The sequence below is a fragment of the Pleurodeles waltl genome, chromosome 5 (assembly GCF_031143425.1).
Source record: "Pleurodeles waltl isolate 20211129_DDA chromosome 5, aPleWal1.hap1.20221129, whole genome shotgun sequence".
In the NCBI taxonomy this organism is placed as follows: domain Eukaryota; kingdom Metazoa; phylum Chordata; class Amphibia; order Caudata; family Salamandridae; genus Pleurodeles; species Pleurodeles waltl.
In genome coordinates, this window is record NC_090444.1 from 1,707,933,139 (window position 1) to 1,707,952,547 (window position 19,409).

The following is a 19,409-nucleotide window of genomic DNA, read 5'->3' on the forward strand; positions in this document are numbered from 1 at the left end:
CTTTACACAAGTAAACCAATTCTTTTTCATGATATTGCTTTATGTGATCAAGATTCAAGTCCTCTAAGAATCTCTACTAATTCAGCTTTCACCTTGGGCACATTTAAAGGCCTCTCGTTTTCAGGAGCTGGGCTGGTTTCTGAACCTGAACTAGTACTGAGTCTTTCTGCATCCTCAACTTTCACACAGTTTCTGGCAGCTTCTTCAAACCAAGGAGGAAATAACCACCTTCTAAAATACATTCACCTGGTACAGTTTGCGTTGTAAACACAAATCATCTTCCTTCTCCCAATGCTTGAATGGTGTGTCAGAATAAACCCATTTACCAATTTACTGGTGTAACCCCAGTTGGTGCTGAACCACTGTAGCTGGAGTATGAATAATCCTTGCAGGCACTGATTGCAGTGTAATCATATCAATAACCTGCTCTGGAGTTGTCACTACACTAACTGGAGCATCTATTGAGGGTACGGGCTCAGCTGTACTCACTGGAGCTGGGAACTTGCAACTGCTAGCTGAGCTATGAGCGGTGCAATAACAGGCTGTGCAGCAATTGGTTGAGTTATTACTGGCTGCCGTACAATCTGGGGAGTCAATGCTGATTGTATGTTTGCAGGTTGCACTGCTTGAGTCTGGCTAGTCATTTGCAAAACTCCTGGATATTCTGGGGCTGTAGCTATTGTCACATTATTTATTGTGGTGGATGTGTAGCCAATAATTCTTCCAATATATCATCACCCGAATAGGAATCTGAATACATTTTTGTTGCCGTTCTCACATCTTTTTCTCCTTTAATCTTCTTCTTTACAGGCTTTTCAGAATCTTTGTTTTTTTATGCAAGCTTCTTTTGTAAGTACAGGATATAGGCCCTCATTACGACCCTGGCGGTGGGTGATAAAGTGGTGGTAATACTGCCAACAGGCTGGCGGGAACTACTGCCAAATTATAACCATGGCGGTGATATCTCTGATAGACAACCAATGTACCAAACCGACCGCCAGGGCAGAAACAACAGTCACTATGGCGGTAACCGCCTACAGCCAGGCCGAAGACAAAGTACTGCCCACCATATTAAGACACAGGAAACTGCCACCTTTTTTGGGGCGGTACCAACGCCATTAAAAGCCTGACGGAAACAGAGCACAAAAGTCAAAGGACTCACCATTGGAGACACAGGGAAGGACCACGCCGCCATTGAACCGCAACTGCAAATTTTCCCGATGATCTTCTACGTGATGCTCCACCTTGAACACCAACGCCGGCGAAGACGGCGACGTTTAGTACAGCCACCTAGCACACAAGGGAGGGTGGGAGGAAAACGAGAGTGACACACATGCACAACACACACCCAACACACACACCAATCACACAACCATATGCATAACAAAAACAATTTGACCGCAAAAATCTGCAGAATAAGGCGAAGGCAACAGGAATTTACAAAAGTGAGTGTAATCAGTCCAATAATAAATTCAACAATCTGATTTACACATTAAACAGATCTGTACACATGTATAAAAAAGGGACACTGCCCAGTTCATAGTTCACAGGGCCACATGGCGACAGGGAAAAGTCCAAGGCCCCACTCGAATCCTGTCCCAATACTGAGAGAACACTGCAGGAGCATCAGTTGGCAAATAGGCAGGCACCTTAGGGGGGGGGGTACCTCAGCCAGATGCAGAAATAAGCCCACTGGTTCTGTAGGGGGCAACATGCCCATTGCTCTGTTCTGGGGATTGTAAGGCCACAGTCTCTCAAGTGGGTGACTTGCCCACTGGTTCTGGAGGGGGCAACATGCCCATTGCTCTGTCCTGGGGAGTGCAAGGCCGCAGTCTCTCAAGTGGGTGACTTGCCCACTGGTTCTGGATGGGGCAACATGCCCTGTGCTTGGTCCTGGGGAGTGCAAGGCCACAGTCTCAGAAGTGGGTGACTTGCCCACTGGTTCTGGAGTGGGCAAGCCGCACAGCAGCCCTTGGTGGCTGGACTATATGGCATCCGCCGGCAGTGACGGCTGCACTGTGGTGGTGGTTGTGGGAGGCTCCTATTCAGCCCCTGCACCCTCCAATAGCTGCACTGTGGTGGTGGTTGTGGGAGGCTCCTGCTCAGCCTCTGCACCCTCAGATGGCTGCACGGTGGGGTGGTTGTGGGAGGCTCCTACTCAACCCCTGCACCCTTTGATGGCTGCCTTGTGGTGGTGGTTGTGGGAGGCTCCTGCTCAGCCCCTGTACTCTCTGATGGCTGCACAACCACGGCTGGTGGTGGGGGCTCTGTGACAGCTGCTGATGCAGGCTCCTTCCTCTTTTTTGCGGCTGGTGCAGGTTCTGTCCCTTTTTTTGCAGGGGGTGCAGGCTCCTTCCCCTTTTTTGTGGCCAGGGCAGGCTCCTTCCCCTTCAGTATTGTTGGGCTGGAATCCTTTCCACCACGAGTAGGTGCTGCTACCACTGGGCCCGTGGAATATTAAGCTGAGGTGCTTGGCTGGGTCTTTGCTACCCTGCACATATGTGCAGGAAGGGGGGTGTAGGCATAGAGAAGAGGTCAATCTGGGAAAGGAAAAGCTTTTTAGGGACATTGGGGCAGGAAGAGGGAGGATTAATAGGAGTGGAGGAAGAGTGAGTGCTTGTTTTTTGATGTGTTTGTCTGCTGGATTTTGGTGCAGGTGCATGGGATGTATGCCGTTATGATTTGGATGGCTGTTGGGTGTCTGAGTGCTAGCGTTTGTGTACTTTAGGAGGGAGGGACAGACACGGTGGAAGAGGACACAGGGGACGTGTGCATGGATGTTGTGGAGGTGTTGGCCACTAAAGTGTGTGTTCTGCTTGGTGTGGTGATGATGCTGGTAGTGGATATTGATGTAGTGCATGCAGGTGTGAGTGTGGACGTAACTGTGGAGGAGGAGGAGGGACAGACAGTGGAAATAGTGGATGTTGTTGTGTCTGCAAATGAAAGTTATTTGTCTGAGTGCCTTTGGGATGAAGTGTGGTGCTTGTGTTTGCCTGTGACACTCTTAGGTGTTGTCTTGTGTGCATGCTCGTCTGGCTGTGTGCTTGGGATGGGTAGGGGTTGAGGAGAATGGGACTGGGAATTGGAAGTTGGTGGGAGGATGGATGAAACAGGGACAATGGCTGCCATCAGAGAGGAGGCCAGAGCCTGAATTGATCTCTGTTGGGCCACCAATCCACTGTGAATGCCCTCCAGGAATTCATTAGATCGCTGCATCTAGGCTGCCAGCCCCTGGATGGCATTCACAATGGTTGTTTTCCCGACAGAGATGGATCTCACAAGGTAAATAACTTCCTCACTCAGGGCAGCAGGGCTCACTGGGGCAGGGCCTGAGTTGCCTGGGGTGAAGGAGATGCCCACCCTCCTGGGTGAGCGGGCACGGGCAACTCACTGAGGGGCTACTGGGAGGGCGGTGCTGGTACGGGGGTGGCAGATGTACCTGCAGCTGGTGTGGTCACCGAGGTCTCCTCCACCACCAGGGAGCTCCCATTGGAGGAGGTATCAGAGTCTGCATTGTCCCCTCCAGTCTCCGCCTTGGTGCTTTTCTCGCCCTCCGTCCCACTGGTCAGTAGACTCTACCTCCAGGGTCCTGTGGGATGCAGCTCCCTCTGTCACCAGTGCCTCTGCTCTTCCGCCTGATGATGCTAATGCACATAAGGACATGATGATAGAACAAGAAAGGGGAAAGAGAGACAAAGGATACACTGAGTCATTGACTGCAACAACACCACAGTTGGCGTACACAGCACCCTCACACACAGGGAACAGGCCTACGTACTATGCATGGCACTACCAGTGAAATGGCTACTCAACAAGGAATGAGGAGGGGTTCACACCGCCAACTGCAGCACACCTGGGACCCACGCAGCCCTGACCAGTAGTGAATACTAACAATCTCGGTAAGCAGTATTTCATAATCAACAAGGACATACGCTTCTATATCTGGCTTCGCCTAGGGGCACCCACTGACAACCACCACCCAGACATCACCCCTCCAGCCGTGAGCGTCAATGATGGCCACTGTACTTACCCCCTTGTGGCAGCTGTGATGCCCTCAAGCAGCCATCCAGCTCAGGGTAGGCCACCACCAGTATGCCGGCCATCAGGGGGGTCAGGGTCCTATGGGCACCCCTTCTTCGTTGGGAGGCCATCCCCAGCTGGGCTTCCATGATCTTCCACGCCCAGCGTCTCAGGTCCTCCCATCATTTGTGACAGTGGGTGCTTCACCTGCCATAGACCCCCAGGGTCTGCACCTCCTTGGCGTTGGCACACCATATTCCCTTCTTTTGATGGGCGCTGACCTGCAGAGGCAATACAGACAGGAGAACACCATTAGACAAACAGTCCTACCAGTAATACAAATAGCCCACCATACCCGTTTCTATCACCATTGGCACACATATAGCCCAGCACAAAGGGTGTACACCTCAAAGAGGACATCCACCTACCCCCTTACATGAGACCTTCCCACACACAACTCCATGCATTCATGCCACATGCATCGTGCCCACAGTGCACTCACCTGTAAGTCTGGAGGCCCATACAGCAGTTCGTACTAGGATAGGACCCCATCCACCAGTTGCTCCAACTCCTCCGAGGTGAAGGCTGGGGCCATTTTCATGGTCGCATGGGCCATGGTAGGTTCCAGACAAAGGTCACAGGAGTACATGCAGTGTAGGTCATCTCCTATAGAAGGTAAGGAAACAAGTGAGGAATCTGATAGAAAATGGCAGTCACGTCACCGCCGCCGTAGATCACCATTGGCCACTGTACCCCATAGGGCCCCAATAATAACCAAGGAGGAATTGCACAATGGTTCACGATCTCCTACCGCCACGGCGCACATTGTTAGCGGCATTACCTCACTTTCACCTGTCCCTCCACACAGGACAAGCGGACGCCATTTCGGGAGGGGGTAACAGGCCTCTGGATTATGCTGCATCACAGGATAAATAGGCACATAATTCACAATTACACTGTCCCATAACATGTTTGCACATTGCGGACTGCTGTTGTGGCTCCACGGTTTGTGACAGGCTCCTCTCTCTGTTGACCCTTAGATACCGACCGCTGCGGATGAATAGGAGATGGAGACATACCCCTGTGTACAGACCCCTGGTGGACCTGGCTATACTGGAGGACAAGCACATAATACTCACCTTGCCCTCTCAACTGTCCCACGTGTCCGCAGAACTACAACCGGCGATAGATCATTGTCACACCTCGCCACCAAAACGTGGAACACTCCTCCCACCCTCCTGCGCCAGACCAAAGACCTCCCTACCTTCAGGAAACTTCTCAAGACCTGGCTGTTCAAGCAGTAGCAGCGCCTCCCCCCATTTCCCCCTCCTCCTCAGTGCCTTGAGACCCTCACAGGTGAGTAGTGCGCTTTACAAATTCCCGATTGATTGATTGGCCTGTAGACTGGACAGGGCCACAATCACAGAGCTGTGTGCCCAATTGGAGTCTGACCTGATATCTGCTATTGCTATCTGTCACCCCACTGGGATCCCCCCTCTTGTGCAAGTGCTATCAGTTCTCCATTTCCTGGTCTCTCCAAGTGACAGTGGGTTTGGCAGCAGGAATGTCACAGCCAATCTTCTCAAATGTGCTAACAAGAGTGTTGTCTGCCCTGATAAAACACATGTGCAGCTACATTGCATTCACTGACCTTTGGTTAAGGTTTTGGCCACTGTGAAGGCCGGATTCTATGCAATGGAACATATCCCCAATATAATTGGTGCAATTGACGGAACACATATTGCGTTTGTCCCCTCCTGCCAGAATGAACAGGTTGTTCAGGAATCATAAGAGATTCCACTCCATGAATGTGCTGATGGTGTGCCTGGCGTACCAGTTCATCTCCCACATCAGTGCTAAGTATCCAGGGTCGGCGCATGATGCTTTTGTCCTGAGGAATAGCAGCATCCTAAATGTGATGTCCCAACTACAGAGGCACAGGGTGTGGCTAATAGGTGAGCCCTGGTTCCCACCCAGCATATGTTGCTGTATGCCTATGGTGTTGGCCATATAGGATAGTGTGTGGCTAAATATTGTCCTTCAATGTTTGCAGGTGACTCTGGTTACCAAAACCTATCATGGCTTCTGACCCCTGTGAGGAAAGCCAGGACAAGGGCAGAAGAACGTTATAATGAGGCACATGGGTGAACCAGAAGGATCATTGAAAGGACCTTTGGCCTCCTGAAAGACCAGGTTCCGGTGCCTCCATCTAACAGGTGTATCCCTGTGCTACTCACCCAAGAAGGTCTGCCAGATAGTAGTGGCATGCTGCATGTTGCACAGCGTGGCCCTCAGACGACATGTACCTTTTCTTCAGGAGGAGGAGACTGGAGATGCCCCTGTGGCAGCAGTGGACCCTGAGAACAGTAAGGATGAGGAGGTAGAGGATGAGGATGTAGACAACAGAACATTGGTGATACTTCAGTACTTCCAATGACACACAGGTGAGACAGTTCAACTTTAAATTACTTTGACTTTGGTTGTATTCTGTGTGGCATTGGCATGCTGTCATTTCCCACTTCTTTGCCCACTTACAGTTACCTCTGGATATTCATTTGTTGATGTTAGTGATTTGACAAATACTCCTAGTGTGATCGCAATAGCAAGCTACAGGTCATAAATTCTATGCTCATTCTATGTACAGTTCATTTGCAATGGTTATAGCTGTTTCAATCAATACATATTTGAAATACATGACATACTCGAAGTCGATTTTTATCCAAAGGTGTTTGTTGTAGTGCTAATATATAGAGGGAAAAGTGCTATAGGATGGGGTGATGATAGAGGAAAGTCCAGGGTATTGTTCCAATTTGTAGCACAGGTGCATTGTCCATGGGGACATAGGAAGGGGACAGGGTGGGACACAAGGGGGTGGTCTTGGCAATTGTCTCTGGCTTCTGTCTGGTTTGTAAGGAACGTTTGCGGGGTGGTTCACCTTCTGCAGGGGGAGGGGTGTTGGTGGCCTGTTGGTCCTGTGGCGGGTCCCCTGGCCACTAGCAGCAGTGGAAGTGGAGGGCTGTTCAGATGACTGGCTAGTGGCAGGGGCCTGCTGGTCTGACACTGCCTCCCTCATAATGTTGGCCATGTCTGCCAGCACCCCTGGGGAGGACACCTGCGGGCTTATTCCATGGTGTTCCACCATGGAAATAGGCCCACAGGTCCCCTAGCAGCTGCCCTGACACAGAAGTTAAAAAACGGGGGAACGCAAGCTTTGCACCATTTTTTGACCCCTCCTCCCTCTCCCGTGCACCATTTTTGCACAGGAGTATAAATATGGCGTTAAGGCCATAGAGTCATTTTGTGCATGGGAATGCCTACCTTGCATCTCATTAAGCCAAGGTAGGCGTCTACTTCCAAAAAATGACTTTAACTCAATAAATTTGGTGCTAGACGGGTCTGGCACCAAAGTCTAAATATGGAGTTAGTTTTGCACCGAATTAGAGTAAAACAAAATGATGCTAATTCGGTGCAAACAGAGTATAAATATGCCCCTAAGTGCTTCAAATTGAGTAGGCCTAGGTGGTGGCTTGTTTTCATGTAATACATCTCTTAATCTGGCAATATCCATAAATGAATTGCTCCCCATTTAGGAAAACTTAGTTCCCATTCTTTTTAAATGGTCTTGTACCATTGACAAAGCCAAACATATGTATATAACCCTTCTTCAATCATCATTTGATATTAAGTGTATCCTCAGAAGATGCTTTACCACCCGCCCTAATGGGAAAGGTTTGAAAAATGTCATAATTTCAAATGTAATTCATTAGTTCAATAATCAGAACTACAGCATTTCAAATGTTTTGAAATTGTTCCATATCAATCAATCAATCAGTTTTTGTAAAGAGCAGCTACTCACCCATGAGGGTCTCAAGGCACTGGGGAGAGGCCTCATCCGAAGAGCCACGTCTTGAGGGTTTTCCTGAAGATGGTGAGCGATGGGCTTTGCCTGAGGTGCAGGGGAAGTTGTTCCAGATCTTTGCTGCGATGCAGGTGAAGGATCGACTTGTGATTTTACAAATGCAAGGGATGGTGGCCAGGGCCAGCTGGGCAGAGCAAAGGGATCTGTCAGGGGTGTGGAAGGAGATGCGTTGTGTATGGCCTTGTACGTGTGGGTGAGTAGCTTAAAGGTGATTTGTTTCTTGACCGGAAGCCAGTAGAGGGTCCTCAGGTGTTGGGAGATGTGTTCTCGGTGTGGGAGGTCCCGGATGAGTCTAGCTGCAGCGTTCTGGATGAGTTGTAATTTTTTGATGTTTCTAGTCGAGGTGCCTAGGTTGCGGGCGTGCTCAGTCAGTGCAGGGGGAGTGCTGAAGGATATGGGCCACCAGGAGTCGTCCCAAGCTGAGGTGGTGTTTCTGAAGATAATGAGGTTAGTCTTGTCAGAGATGAGCTTGAGGCAGCTTTCTCTCATCCAGGTTGCGATGGCTTCCATTCCTGAGTGGAACTTCCTTTTGCCCATGTCCGGGTCTTCGGGGAGGGAAATGATGATTTGTGAGACATTGGCACATGACTTGATGTTTATTCCGTGGCTTCTGATGATGGCTGCAAGAGGGGCCATGTATACGTTGAACAGTGTGGGACTCAGTGAGCATCCTTGGGGACTCTGCAGTTGACTTTTGTGGGTCTGGATGTGTAGGGCGGGAGTTTGACCCTCTGAGTCCTACCGGAGAGGAAGGAGTGAATCCATTCCAGGGCTCTTCCGTGGATTCCTATGCCATAGAGTCTGGTGCGTACAGTGCTGTGGGAGACTGTGTCGAAGGCTGCTGAGAGGTCGAGGAGTATGAGCGCTGCGGTGTGGCTGTGGTCTAGGAGTAGTCAGATGTCCTTGGTGGCTGCCAGGAAGGCTGTCTTCATGCTGTGGTTGCTACAGAAACTGGACTGGGTGAAGTCAAGGGAGTTGTTGGCCTTGATGAAATTCCGTAGTTGTGAGTTGATTGCTTTCTCCAGTACTTTGGCGAGGTAGGATAGCAGCGAGATGGGTTTGAAATTCCTTAGTTCTGATGGGTCGGCCAAAGTTTTCTTCAGGAGAGGGCATATTTTGACTTTTTTCCAATCCTCAGGGAAGGTGCCAGTGTTGATGGAGCAGTTCATTGTGTTTCAGAGCTCGGGGTGATGGATGTGCTGGCTCTGACATATATGTGGTGTGGGCAGATGCCCGTGGGGGCTCCGGAGTGGCTGTTGTTCATGATGCTGACTGTTTCTGCCGTGGTGAGCGTGGACAAGCTGTGGATGGTCTGGGTGGGTTCTGGGAGAGGGTGGGTCGGTCGAAGGTTCTGGTGCCAGGATTTTCTGGGAGGAAGCGGTTGTTGATGTCCTGGATCTTGCGGTGGAATAAGGTGGTGAGTTTGTCGCAGATGACCTGTGACGGGGAGATGCTGGAGGCTTTGGAGAGGGGATTTGTGAACTCATTGATGACTGAGAAGAGTTCCTTAGAGTTTTGTGTGGAGAAGTTGATGCAATTCAGGAGTGTGTCCTTCCTTGCTTTCTTGATGTTTCGGTGATGGGTGATTGTTGCGGCTCTGAAGGAGGCGAGGTGTTCGCTGGTTTGGCTGTTCCTCCGATTTTTCTCATCTGCGGGTATGCTTTGATTCTTGGAGTTCGGTGGTGAACCAGCTAGCTTTCTTAGGTACGCATTTGGCCGATGTCAGCCGGAGGGGGGCTAGAGTGTTGGCGCATTTGGTGATCCATGCGTTGAGATTGCACACTGCTGTGTTGGCATCATCGGAGGGAGCGATTTGGCGAGAGATGAGGTGAGTTGCTCGTTGGTGATTTTGTTCCATTTCCTGAGGGGAACCTGGGGGTGCGGGTGCGGCTATTGGGTTCAGTGATTGTGAAGTGTATGCAGCGGTGGTCAGTCCAGTCTGGGGTGGAGATGGTCTCGCAGGTTGCTTGAGTTGAAAATGGGGTCCAGTGTGTGTCCTGCGATGTGTGTGGGTGCAGAGACCAGCTGCCTGAGTCTGAGGGTGGCGAGTAGAGCAATGGTGTTTTGGTCGGTGCGGTCCTTGAGGTGGAAATTCAGGTTGGAGAGGAGGAGGTAGCCAGCTGATGACAGGGCCTGGGAGGTAGCAATGTCTACAACATTGTCTATGAATGCTGGAGTGTGGGCCGGGTGCCTTGTACACCAGGGTGCCACGGATGGAGGAGTTGTGGTTGGAGTGGACCAGGAAGTGAAGGTGTTCCATGGTGGTACATTGTTCTTCTGGGACGGCCTTGACATGTAGTGAGGACTTGTGTATGATGGAGAGTCCCCCGTCTTGGCAGGAGGGACGGTCCCTCCTCACGATGCTGTATCTATTGGGAATGGCAATGGCAATGTCTGGTCCCGAGGTGGGGTTGGTCTAGGTCTCAGTAAGGAAGGTGATGTCCGTCGGCAGTATCAATCAAATCCCAGAGTTCAGTGACGTGTTTGTAGAGGGAGCGTATGTTCAGGAGCAGGCAGTTGATGGGATTGTGGAGGATGTTGGTATCTATGTGTGTGGAGAGTACCTTCAGCTTGTTGAGGTTGGTGCTGAAGTTGCAGTTCCTGCAGGTGAAAGGTCTGTGGGTGTCCTTGGGGGAGATGGTGCAGCAGTTGATGAGATGTCCAGTGTTGAGGCGGCATCATTACCGAGCCTGGCCAGGGGGTGGTCTGACAGAGATCTAGGTTTCCTGGCACTGGGAACGGTCCAGGCATAGATGGGTTTGCCTTTGGCGCACTTGCTGCGCACCAGCAGCGCACCAGCAGCGTACCCGCAGCGCACCCACTGCGCGCAGCCACCATTAAGAGGGGGAGGGGTGAGGGGAGTGGTCAGCTGGGAGGTGGGAAAGGTGCTTCACGGGGAAGGGGCCGGGCCGCAGGGGCCAGAGCAGCCCAGGAGGGGGGCAGAGAAAAGGAAGAGAGATTGAAAGAAACAGAAGTAATAGGACAAAACGATTGAAAAAGTCAGGAAAAAAAGCAGAATGAAAGAGAGATAGAGAGAAAGATATTTACTTGTGACTCACTTCGGATGGCCACTAGACCACCAGGGATGAGGCGCAGGGACAAGCCTGCGGGTGGAGGAGGGCCTCGAACTGAGAGTCAGGAGGTTCTCAGTTCATCCCAGGCAAAGGCAAAGAAAACAGCAGCCAGAGGAGCTGGGGAGGGCAGCAGAAGCTGACCAGGAGGTCAGTGCAGTTGTATACATCAGAACACAAATGGGCATATTTATAGTGCCATAGCGCCACCTTGCGACACATTAACGTCATTATTATTTACCTTAATGTGGCCCAATGAGGCCGAAATCCCCGTGCCTTATTTACAGGGTGGCCCAATGCATTCATTGCACCACTCTGTAACCCTTTGCACTACATTATGCTGCACCAGGCATAATGTATGCAAATGGGGCGTTCCCCCGTTAGGGGAGCCGGAAAAATGGCGTAAGGAAATCTCTGAGATTTCCTTGCGCCATTTTTTATGCCACTTTTAATTCCTGCTTAAGAGCAGGCATTAAAAGGGGGCTTTCATTCTTTAGAATTGGGCCCTATGTACTCTGCAGTAGTAGCACCATTTTTTTATCACTGCTCCTGCAGAGCTCAACAATAGCGTCATAAAAATGACGCTATTGCCCCCTACCCTGCGCCATGGTGTGCCGTATTTTAAATGCGGCGCACACATGGTGGCTGTAGGAGGGGTGCTAAGGGGTGCAGGGAAAGTGGTGCTGCACTCAGTGCAGCACCACTTTCCATAAATCTGCCACATAGTCTTTGTATCATATCACAACACAGCTTGGTAGTTCAAAACAATCAATGACTTTACAGTTTTTGCCAAGATTCAGCTAATCACAGTGTAGCTTCACACGAACTGACCAATACCAGTGCAGCACCATATGATGCAACATATCACTCCTTGTAGCAGTTCGATTTCTTTTACAATTTTGTCCTTTAAACTAATGAAAGATAGGCAACTAACATCAAAGGCATCAATCTTTGCCTGCTTCTTCTAAGGAAAAACTATAGTATGATCACAAAAAGTCAGAATTGGAGTTTACACATACCTGATTTTAATTCATTTATCACTCACAATGATGAGCTCTCAACCTGCGGGAAATCACCTAATCAGTGTTGTCACCTTTGCACATCAGGTTTCGCAAGTACCCATTAAAATTAGTACAATCACAACAGATTATTATGTCTCTATCTGTGAAAAGTTGATGTTGTCTCACGACTTCTCCCAGCAGACAAGAATATGTTATATTTCTCCGTACCTTGTTAACTCTAGCCTGGTACCTTAGACTACTTCTTGGTCTGATAACCTATTTATCTCTTTGACAATGCACATAAATCATAAACCATTGCAATTGCAAATCAAAGCATCATATAGCAATTTCAATACAAATCACAGATCACAATGTGCACAATTTGACGCATTAGCCCCATTGATACACCCATTAATTTCAGCAATTCTTTGACCACACTTTACAACTGCTTCAGAAACTGCACCTTATCAGTCTTGGCATTCCAATTCTGGGCATTCGGTCTTTTATCTAAATTGTTGACAATGTTTTCATTATTGTAACTTGTTTCTCTAACTATAGTAATTTTACCTCTGTTACCAACTTTTTGGGAAAGCGGAGGATCCTAAAAATGATAAAATACTCTGCACCTCTTAGGGCCACCAGGAGGGGATCTTGAGAATAGGTATAGGGTAAAAGCTGCAATAAAACATCAATAGAACATTTCAATAGTCTCTTAGGAGTCATTAACGAGAGTTTTAATTATAATTTCAAAAGCTTTGTCGTGTTTGATTTCTCTATATTAGTCAATTCAAGTTGACAGAACATTGCATAAGGTGAGTCCCGCAACCTCTCCCTAATATTGTAGTTGATTCAGTACAAGTAAAACATTTTAGTGAATGAATAGCGAAAATAACAATTCTAGTAGTAGTATGGTCTTCAAAACTATCAGTATTCATAACGAATACTGTAACAGACTTCTTAATGATAGCAGTTGAGGCAGAAAACAATCAGTCTGTGTTAAGAGAGAAAGAGATATTCTGGGTCTGAGAAAAAGTCTGCCTCTGTTGCCTCCCCAGACGCTTTCCATGGGAACACATAACATTAAAAATACTGTTTTAGCAAAATTGTTTCATTCAAGATATTAGACATTCAATCAGGATCTGTTATTTCATGAGAACTGAACACTTTCTGTCATTGTGAATTTTTGAACACAGAGTAGTCTAAACATATTACATGCTATGTTTCATAAAATATGAATCTGGATACATAGGCATTCTTTCTCATACGCATGAGAATTAAAAAATAAGCCACTACTATAAGTTTTATGCTTCTTTGCACTTTGTCATTTCATTCTCACATATCTTCACACCATAAGTCTCCATAAAGAAGCTTCAGATTAGTTGAAGAGATTTTAACATTCTTATGCAGGTCAGTCAGACAGAAAGAATAAAATAGTATTGCTTTCTTTGTTATAAGAGGAAGTTTGTGTCATGAATAGGCCATGAAAGTTTATTGGAATTTGTCAATGTTAGCAAATCATGTAAGTCAAGCAACAATGGTCATGCAAAGTTATAAAGGAAAGTGCACATTCAAACACAGCTTTTGATTAGGTCGAGTTTTCATTCATACTTGTTATTTAATTAATGGATTTTATTTCCTATTAAAATCCCTAACAAGTTTAAATTGTTATATACATTCTTGTCTTGTAAGCGGTTTGCCATCAGTGAATAAAGTGCCAGCAGGAGCGGACTCTATGTGATCCATCTTTTAAAACTTGTGTTTAATTTCCCTGACGTGAAATCAGCATTCTATGACAGTGGTGTCAAGCGTGAGGGAAATGGAATCACTTCTGTTTTCCTGGATGCTTTATTCCAGTAAAATGGCCTTTTATATAAGGAGCTCAGAACCTCCTGTTCAAGAATGCCAGATTTAGAGGGAGCCGTAAGAGATTTCATAGTGGGGTGAGTAGTGATCTGGTTCCAAGAACACCCATGCTTTTGTTTGATGGTAGTAGTTCCAGGCCAGTTCTGGATATAATTAAGCCAAATAGGTGTAGTTTTCAATGTTGGGAAATCCCATGGCACTACTGGCAGTGTCCCAGACCAAAACTGATTTTGCCATCCTTGGAGCCTTCTTAGTCCAAATGTTTGCAGACTCTGTCTGAACAGAGAATTAGGGACAATTAACCGTAAGGTCTGCACTACATTTATTAGACCTTGGGAAAGGTTCATTTTCACACTAATTATTTTAAATATTCTTATGATAGCTATATTACCCCATCTATGTAGGCCTTTGTAACGGCCTGTAACAGGAGAATCCCACATTTGAATGCGGTGGGGTTCTTTCAGGACAAAAATATATTTAATATTAATTAAAACCAAAGGAAAAAGACAGAGCACAGTCCTTCAGGGGGGCCTTGCATTTGTCTAGTAGATCAGAGATGCTCAGGCCTTGGGACTTGTTGTAATTTAACAAGAAGGCCTATACCTCCCAAAGAGTGTCAATTCCTTGAAGATTTAGGATTGATTCTTCAGGTTTGTTTAGGAAACAAAGCATGTAGTTTAGTGAGCAACGTCATTTTACATTTGTTTAAATGTAACTGAGTTCCAGAAACCTAAACCTGAATTTAGTTAATTATTTTCTCACAAAACTGTCCATTGACCTGGAAAAGAGTGGGGAGAGAATGAGATTATCTGTGTCTTGTGCATGTTGAAAGTGGCATAGTCATGGAAAGCTTGATGTTTATCATGTTTTTATAGAAGTTGCTCCATAGTTGCTAAGATATAACTCATCAAGTTGTGACCCACCGTAACTTTAGCGAAGACAACTCGGTCAAAGAGGGACGGTATGCTGAACATTGTCATACACATACCCCTAGTCCGAGATCTGCGTTAAATCCATATTTTTTTTGCTCACCATGCCACCCTAGTTTGCATGCAGCTATATGCAAATCAGTTTTGACTCTGCTCCCCATTGAGCACGGACTCATGTCTGGGCATACCCTTCCCACTTAGGTGTCTATAGCAAAACAAAAAGATGAATAATGGAACTCTGAACACTGTCAAACACTCACTCCAGTCACAGATCTGGGTTAAATCCAATTGTTTTTTTGCTCACCTTGTCACCCCAGTGTGGACCCAGTCATATGCAGATCAGTCTTGACCCTGCTACCAATAGGAACACTCCAGCACAGACTGCGAGGTTAGGTCCTCCCTGGACCGGAAACAATTATCCTGGGGTGGTTTCAGGGTATCACTCCTCATCAGCCAGATGAGTCAGGGAGTTTTTCACAGGAAAGCACTGATCTTTTTTGTTTTACCTGTTCCCATTGGTTCTCTAATGCAGATTCCAGGTGAGTAGTTGATGGCCAAAGGGGGTGGGAGAGCAAAGGATAGGCCACATTTGCATTCCTCTTGCAAATTGTGCCCCATGAGCCCACTGGAAATGGAATATAACAGTCTCCTGATAGGGCCATGAGATGGTAGATATCTCTGCCTTATATTAATGTTCTGCTCATACTTAGAGGTGTACACCATTTAGTGGTAACTCACCTATGACTGAGTGTTGTACTCAGCACAGGTATGTAACAGTGCTATCGCTTGGGTACAGACTTGGGTCATGGAAAGCAACACAATGGAGAGTTGTTGTAACTGAACTATTTTATAGGAGATTCATGTCTGATCTAACCTGGCCAGAGCAAATTTAAAGTTTTAGTGATACTAGTAACTACTGAACTGTTCCCATTTGTGATTCCAATTGAGCAGAGTATGGACAAACACATTTCAAACTATTCATACCCTCAATCGATGAGACATGAGAAATGGCATAAGTAATGTGCATATGGATCACATCTTCTACAGTCACAGAGCTAATTATATTTAGCCCCTATGTTGAGACAATGTTCTTGACTATAAGGACCTTCACCTTTCATAGTGCTCCAAATCAGTCTAGAAATTTAATAAACATAGGATGTGCAAAACTCTTCAATTCTTCATTTGACGTAGTCATTTAATCTCACCACTGACCTTATCATTCACATAATTTATTATTGTTCCAAAAGAGCACAAGAGGTGACATTTTGTAAATTTTAAATGTTTGAATAATTACTTTGTTAGTTTGCACATATAGTGATACAAGAATAACGGACTGATGTTTGCTTTGTGGAATTTGCAACTTGGATGAGTGAGAGAAGTTTTCAAAGGTCATGCTTCGATAATGAGTTTTAGGAGCTGCACCATGCTTATGGGGCATGTGCAGTTTATTTACTGTTGCTGTTAAAGTTTAATCTCTTTAAGCCACTAAGCTTAAACAGCCTATGGCCATCATGGTAATATTACACAAGTCATCTTTAAAATGTGATTCAGCAAGTGTTTTGTCCTTCTTACAGTATCAACAAAACAGAGTATTGTATGTGAATCATCATGTCTGAAGGGACATGTAGACAGATGAAAATGAGACTGTTAAGAATTGAGCACAGAAAGTGGTGGTTGCCAGATTGCTTATTTAATATTTGCAAAGCATAAATGCGTGCTTGAGAAGCAGGAAAATTAAGCTGGGTCGCCAGAGTGGTGGGCACCAAGATGGCCACGCCTTGGCAAAGCTTACCTGGCAGGACAAATAATCCATTATAATCTGTTAAATTACTGCCCTGGCTGACTTCCTGGGTAGTGACATATCTTTCTTGAAACCGGCCTGCTGCCTGTTGGAAAGACATTGCATGCCTACTTACTGTTGAATTACTACTGTGACTTAGACTTCTACTTATTTCCCTCATAGCAGACTGTTCTGCAGTGCCAGGGTACTGGTGATGAGATCTGGGCCCAGATAACAATGCTGAAACAGGGGGTGGTCTGAACAGTGGGATTTATGTGGTGTGTTTCTTCAGAGACTGGGTGCATACCACTCAACAGCAGAGGACGGGGCCTGATGATGGTGTACAGAGCAATGGTGTCAGTGGAGGGGCTTCTTAGTGGATGCTGCAACCTGGTGCCTGACCCTGCACTTGGTCTCCAGCACTGACTGCCAGGTGAGGGCTCTGGCAGCCTTCCTAGTTGAATGCAAGTTTTTTATTGACATGGATGCAGTGTGCGGAGTTATGGGGCCATTGCCATCCAATGCGGGCGTCCATTCAGCCTTGAAACCTTGCAGTATCCCTGTATTGGAACCAGTCTTACCAGGAACTGCAGCTAGCAAAGGTATGATACTGTGATTCCTATCTACTGTTGTCTATCAGCCTTAGAGTGGTTCCCCCTCCCCTAAACGTTTTGCCTTACTCCTCCACTTTTGCTGATTGTGTTTTTGTTGGCCTTAGGACTCTGTGCCCTTCACCACCCCTAACCAGTACTAAAATGTGTGCTCACTCCTTAAAATATTGTAACATTGCCTTACTACAGCGCCTGTAAATTAAGTGCTACTAGTGGGCCTGCAGCACTTATTGTGCCACCAAATTAAGTAGCCTTTCTAACATGTACCAGGCCTGCTCTTGCAGCCACTTTGAGCAGTTTTGGACTTCCATTTCAACCTGGCAAAATAACCTTTTGCCAGGCCTAAACCTTTTTTTAATACATATAAGTCACCCCTAGGGTGGGCCCGAAACAGCCGATAGGGCAGGTTGCAGTATACTTAATATATTGGGCATATATGTTTTACTTTAAATGTCCCAATAGTGAAAAACGCTTACATTTGTTTTTCACTACTGCCAGGCCTACTTCTCCCACAGGATAACATTTATAACATTTGGTTATCTTACTACATATAGCAATTGAAAGCATTCACCTTTGAACAAGTAGGATTGTTGAGTTTGGTGTCTAATAATTGTATTTAAAATCCTCTTCAAAGGTAAAGTTGAATTTTAAGCCACAATTCCGAAAATGTCACTTTTGGAAAGTTGGCATTTTCTTCTCCTAACCATTTAATGTATGCAGTCTGTATCTTGGGTCATTGACTAGGTGTAGTTGGTCCTTGTGTATTGTTCCCAGACAGTGAGACACATGGGGAATAGGTGTTGGCAGGATGAGCCATTTCGGACTTGATGAGGGAGAGGCACTATCTCCTTCTGTAGGAGGCTGGCCTGGCTTATAGTGGGTACCACTGATACTTACACCTTGTGCCAGATCCCGTTATGCCTTATTAGTAGATTAGTAGTGTTCTAGCAGCTTAGGCTGATAGAGGTAGCTATAGCAGAGCAGCTTTGGCTGAACTAGGAGACATGCAAAGCTCCTACTATACCACTTATATCATATAGGTACTATATCATAAGAAAGACAATACTCAGAGTTACTAAAAATAAAAGTACTTTATTTTAGTGACAATATGCCAAAAATATCTCAGAGGATATACTCCCTTAGGAGGTAAGTAAAATACACAAAATGTACACACAAACCAAAATCAGGTAAGTAAATCAGTCAGAAATAGAGCAAACATTGTCAAATACAATAGGATGCAATAGGCCTAGGGGCAACACAAACCATATACTAAGAAAGTGAAATGCGAACCATGAATGGACCCCTAGCTAGTGTAGTGTGTAGAGGGTTGCTGGGAGTGTAAGAAAACACTAAAGGTGTCAAAGATACCCCACCCCAAGACCCTGGAAAGTAAGAGTAAAGTACTACTATTTCCCGAGAAACACACTAAAGTCATGATAGAGGATTTTGCAAAAACCACAACAGACTGCAAAGCACTGAAGACGGATTGCTGGACCTGAGGACCTGCAAAGGAAGGGGACCAAGTCCAAGAGTCGTGAAAGTGTCCAGGGGGCAGAAGCCCACTAAACCCTGGATGAAGGTGCAAAAGTGCTGCCTCTGGATGGAAGAAGCTGAAGATTCTGTAACAACGAAAGGTGCTAGGAAATTCTCTTTCATGTAGAAGAGTGCTGGACGATGCAGAGTTGTTTCCTTGGCAAATACCGCAAACAAGCATTGCTAGCTGCAAGAGTCGCTGTTGAAGAAAAAAGGTGCTGCCCGGGCCCAGGAAGGACCAGGATGTCGCCACTTGGGAGAGGAGACAGAGGGGGCCCTCAGCAATGTAGAGAGCCCATGCACAAGAAGGCAGCACCCGCAGAAGTCCTTGAACATGGGTTCAAGAAGTCTGAACACGGCGATCATCTCAACACTGCAAAAGAGGGTCCCACGACACCGGAGATCAACTGGGAGCTGAGCATCGCAGGACAGAGTGCTGGGGACCTGGGCTTGGCTGTGCATGCAGGGTTTTGTGGAAATGTGCACAGAAGCCCTTGTAGCTGCAATTGACCTGGTGCACAGGATTAAGGTCTGGACAGTGGAGGCAAGGACTTACCTCCTCCAAATTTGGACAGTTGGACCACCGGACAGTCTGGGTAACTGGGGTCCACCACCTGTGTTCCAGGGGCCATGCTCATCAGGATGAGAAGGGTCCCAGGGTACCGGTGATGCTGAAGTTTGG

General features: G+C 46.8%; 1 protein-coding gene across 3 annotated transcripts in view; it reads left to right on the top strand.

Moving 5' to 3' along the window:
• The window catches only part of LOC138296692 (adhesion G protein-coupled receptor F5-like), a 1,076,691-nt gene that overhangs the window by 189,603 nt on the left and 867,679 nt on the right, over positions 1 to 19,409 (top strand). The window lies entirely within an intron of this gene.